The sequence below is a fragment of the Gavialis gangeticus genome, unplaced genomic scaffold, assembly GCF_001723915.1.
Source record: "Gavialis gangeticus isolate Ggan-Ray unplaced genomic scaffold, GavGan_comp1, whole genome shotgun sequence".
In the NCBI taxonomy this organism is placed as follows: Eukaryota; Metazoa; Chordata; order Crocodylia; family Gavialidae; genus Gavialis; species Gavialis gangeticus.
The window spans coordinates 81824136-81829424 of record NW_017729031.1 but is presented as its reverse complement, the minus strand read 5'-3'; the positions used below and the strand labels follow the sequence as shown (position 1 = coordinate 81829424).

At 37.7% G+C, this 5289-nt stretch overlaps 1 protein-coding gene across 7 annotated transcripts in view; it reads right to left on the bottom strand.

Moving 5' to 3' along the window:
- Positions 1 to 5289, bottom strand: part of SPATS2L (spermatogenesis associated serine rich 2 like) — a 202276-nt gene that overhangs the window by 173925 nt on the left and 23062 nt on the right. For 2 of the 7 annotated variants that reach the window (XM_019523180.1, XM_019523185.1), the window contains exon 2: positions 4132 to 4193. The exons of the other annotated variants lie outside the window; for them this stretch is intronic. The gene's annotated coding sequence lies outside the window, so the exon portion shown is untranslated. The remainder of the gene's footprint in view (positions 1 to 4131; positions 4194 to 5289) is intronic. 7 annotated transcript variants of the gene reach the window in all.

Genomic DNA, 5289 nt, shown 5'->3' with positions numbered 1-5289 from the left:
GCTGAGCTAATGTGGGCTGGTGGACAAACTTGCCACACCTGGGGAAAGTGGCAGGGGCCACTGAAGCTTTGAAGTCTGACGCAGAAGCATCTAAGGCTGTGAAATGCCCAAGTGGGGCAAAGGGAGCCCCTTTCTTTTCCTTTTTATTCACTGTGTTACTTTGGGAAAGGACCGGGCAGTGGAGAAAGACCGGCAGCCCTAAGAACTGGAGAGAAGAAGTACATAGCACTGACGCCCTCAGTCAAGTCTTACCTATGTTTCTTTTTATTGTTTGAGTTATCTTACCTTCTTTGTCCATTGATGGAATGGTAACCGACTGATCAGAGGATCGACTCAGTCACAACCTCTGTAAGCCAGGTCCAAGACATGCACAAACCAACTGAGATATAGAACAGCTGAAGACTGCCTATTGAGAGATGAGGGTGCAACAGATGCAAGAACAGGGTAGCACTAAGCTGGCGTGTAGGGGGGGTTGGAGCGCCAAAAAAGAGCCAGACCCGATACATCCAGGATACATCAGGCCCCATCCTATACTGCGCCAACAGAGACTCAATTAACTGAGTCTGCTCCAACACATTCTAATTAGAACGTATCAGAGCAGGCATCAGGCACGTGTATAGATGTCCAATGATACCTACTGTGATTTTTAATGCACATAGAATATGACCTTGCTATTACTGGGATGTATTCACAATAAATCTGCAATTCAAAACAAAGACATGTTCTTTGCCAATGTAAACATACAAAGGAAGCAAAGTAATATCCACCTTATTTGTGGCTGACACACTGATATCTAGTGATGAATACCTTGCTAAATATCTTTACAGTGGAAACTTGTGAGAAGCTTAAAAGAAAAAACATGAGAGAGAAGTACTGGGTAAAATTATACTGTACAACCTTGAATTCAGAAGGCAGTTAAGAGGTCTCAACACCTGACAACAGGAGGCCTTTGGAACAAATCATTCAGCAACAAAATACTCTTCTGAAAGGGATAAATGTTATTTCAGAAATTCATCTAAACAAGAACACTACAGATAAACTTCAAAGCCAACAGACAGATTCACGATCAAATTCGTTACACGATGCTGCCTTCTACATGTGGTATATGGTTCAAAAGGAAAAGCAAACGCAGTCTGGGATTTGAGATGCAGAGGGGCAGGTTTTATCCTTCAATGTAATAACAGAGAAAACTTAAATATAGCAGTACTATGGGGGTTCTATTAAATGATCAAACCTGAAACACAGCTTCATGCATGATTTTCTACAGCAAAAGGTTAGCAATGAATACCAAACTGAACTGTGGCAACGAGGAAGCTGAACAGCCTGTATGTGAGCCAAAAGACATACCAAAATGTTGACAGAATAAAAATGTGTAACTGGCTTTGAAATAATGCCCACCTGGCTACACTGACTTTGGGTGAGGAAGGCAGTAAGCTGACCAATCACTATAGTTCATCATACAGAACATGCATAGCAGATCAATCCTTATACAGACCTCTTCCCCGATAAAACTGCCTGTGTTAACTCTAATTCAGCTTTTACATGTACAATCATATGAACAGCCCCTGACCAAGAAGTGCTCCATTGTGCTAGGCAGCATAAAAAAACAGTGAGAAACAACTGTTGCTGTAAAGACATTTATAATCTAAACTGACAGAAGATGAAAGGTAAACAGACACAGAGGGGTGAAACATCTTGCACTGTTACACAGCAGAAAAAGGGTAGAACAAGGATTGGCACCCAGTTTTGGGACTCCATATATCTCTAGCAAGAAGCCTTCTGCAAATCCACAGGACAACAAAACAGGATATGGTAAAAAAATGCTACTATGATTCTTTTACGCTGATTTCATTTCCATTTCATAGGTTTTGAATACATTTTTCTTTATTAATTTTTGTAATTTCTTCATTTTTTTCAGTTCCTTGAAAAGAGGGGGGGAAAAAGGAACACAAGGCAAATGGAAGTGATTAAAAGGGGAAAAATATTAAAAAGGAAAGCAAATTAACAAAAAGACTATAATTGCCATATTTGTCATTTTCCAATTTTGTCAGAATAGAACATTTTGAAAATCATTTTCAAAATGTTTTGTGAAAATTTCAGATGAAAAAAGATCAACTAAACAAAACATGGTTTTCAATGTGCCTGAGAAAAAATATTATAATTTATCTATGAACTTTGACAGAATTTCTACTAGCAGAAAACAAAAGACAGAAAGTAAGGTCCCAAAGAATAGTGGTGTCTCCTATCACTACAGAATAGTCTGATCCAGGCAAAGTAAACTGGAAGACATAACACAAACTTCTAACATGAAAAAGTGTGACCTACACAAACTGTCAGCAGAGGAAAATGAACAGGGCATCAACATTTGAAGAAGAAACGGAAGTGAAACTGCTGATAAACTATTATAGTTGGGAAAAGGTCTGAGTCACAGTTTGCAACATAGGGTCCGTAGGCTGGATCCAGTCTACAGGCATGCATCTTTGGGAGCATTCAGAGGCAGGAGGTACAACTGCAAGCACTCTCCCTGTGCCACTGCGGAGATAAGCAGCAGCAAGGACCAGATCCTAGTGCCCACCCACCCACATCTGACCCAAGGGTCATTCTGGTCCACAGCTGGAAAAGGTTACCTGTCCTTTGTGTGACTGTTAACAACTGGTTCAGCAAAGCATTCAGGTAATCTTAAGGAAAAGCTTAAAGTTTTATGTTTGCTGGATATTTAAAGAGATGCCAAGGCAGAATGTGCCATTCTTTAAGAATGGAAAGTCCAACAGATTTCTAAAAATATCATTAGTGGTCACATTAAGGACAAAAAGTCTCTCTTATTTGAGTGAGATGAGACTCTAGAAGAGGTGTTTTCTCCTTATGCTGCCAGTTGGATCTAAATGTTATTATTATAGTATCATAAATCATGGAAGACTGAAGAAAAATGCGTATTTGTTAAAACAGAAATTCAAAGTTTAAAAACCAAGATAAAGGAGGAAATGTAGGGGGAAAATATTAGTCACACCCACTGCAATACAGAGCTGCTCACCAAAATATCCATTAATGTTTTACTATACAGACTGAAACCTAAGAACTGGGAAAATCAATTCTTGCACAACAGATTTGAACCTCCACAGATTTAAGGATATGAAAGAAGTTGCAGTCAAGTACAGTGCATTTACCAGAAATACATCCAAGTTTTCAGAGGTGAAGAACTCTGAAACTATCTTGGCCTTAGTATTTACATACATTTTACACAAGGAATGGCACACCAAACAGGTATTTGTACGAGCAGTTGAAAAAAACCTATTCTATTTATTAGCATTTATTCTCTGACAGCCTATCATTTTCATGAAAAAATTCTTTGGTGGTACAGGTTACTGAATCTCTATGTTTCTGGGTCTGCTCACATCTGTCAGTAATCATGCTAATATTATAACACTGACACTAACATGTAATAGTTAGGATCTGTCAGCATTTCTCTTATCAGCATTTTCAGGGAGTTATCATTACTCATTCACTGCATGTCACATTATGTTGAAATGTGGCATGCAAGTTATTAGCTTGGATGCATTTTTTTAATTGTAGAAATTAATCATTTGAGATGAACAGGTAGGATTATGAAATTGCTTTTTTCTTATTTACCAAATTCTATCTGAAAGCAGATAGTCCTTTCCATAGCCCAACCTTCTGTAGTATCTGATGGAAAATGCCAGAAAAGAACCAAGATTGTGAGCCAAATTCTGCTCTCATTGAAGTGGATGTAGGATTAAGCCTTAGGAACACATAGTTGATACATTCTGTCAGAATACTGTTGAGCACAGAAGAAACATGCATAGGACTACATTAAAACAGAACTCTAATTGTCACGTACAGAAGTATAGAATCAGAACTGAGCAGTAAGCTCCCATGTATTCCAGTACATACATCATGCATACTTCCTAGATCTCTTTTGTACCCACATGTACTGAAACTGGTATGCAAAAAAGAGCTCATTAGGGTTTCTTGTGGCTGATATGACTCAAATATGCTTAGTATGTTGGTGTCTTTGGCCTTCTCTTATAGTCTCATATCAAAACCCTGAATGTTATGAAATAGCCTGTTTTGGATAAGATATTCCTCTCCTGAAGAACCCTTTCTATAGCTTACCTCTTATTCTGGTTTTCAGGAGATCCTCTTCCAAGGCTTTTTATAATGACTAATGCTACCATCTTAGTGTGTGGGGAAAATCAAACATGACTAAGTTATCAACACAACCTGTAACAGCACATCCCAAAGGAACCCAGCTTTGTATTGTCCCAACTCCCGCCTTTTTATGTCCAGTGTACCAACTTCAGTGCAAGTCACCAAAACAGGTCAACCTAACCTAGGTCTCTCTGCACAGCAGCAAGCACAACTAATTATAACAAAATTGTTTCTGTATGTTAAACCATTTCTGAAGTTCACTCCAGGACACAGATCTACAGTATATTTTGGTCAAAAGCTCTGCTTTGCCATATTCAACTATAATACTAGGTTTATTTTTTATATAAAATTCACAGGGAATAAGTCTGTAAAATAGACCAACCCCCCTTTATTTCTAAACACTATTTTTAAAATAAAAGTTCTAAAATGGTCATGATTAACATTTGAATTATCACTGCTTTCTTATTTAATAAGAAGCAATAGCAGAATAACTTTGTTAAGGTTTAACAGACCCTGCAAATGCAAAAAGATCCTTTTGTTTAATATAACAAGCCCCTCTTTACAGGCTTAATAAACCTGGTTTTGATCTTTGGTAACTCATTAAAATGCTTTGAAAAGTACCACCATCCATCTGATTTTTAAAGAAGCAGAACTACCTGCAATTTCAATTAACTTCAATTAGATTTTGGGTGTCTAGTGCCTCTGAAAATAAGGCACTGAAAGGATACTGCGAGGCCTCCTACCTTTCCTCATATATAAGGAAACGAATCAAAAGAATCAAAATAATGTTAGGAATCAGATATAATGTAATCTACCAAATCAGGAAAATCATGAGTTAAAAATGGCCTGGGAACCATAGCTGAGCCGCACAGGGTAAAAAATAGTAACACATAATCCTTTCTCTATGTGGTAGCAGAACAATGGATAAATGTGCATACAGTATCACGTATTGTCAAAACTGGCAACAGCAGAATGAATTCTGAATAATGGAACGGCCTTTTTTTAAAGACCTCCTTGCTTTTGCAAGTTTATTCACTTTATTAAGAAAATAAAATATAAGAGTTTGCATTTACATTGCATCAATCATAGTTTCATAGTTTCTAGGGTCGTAAGGGACCTGAG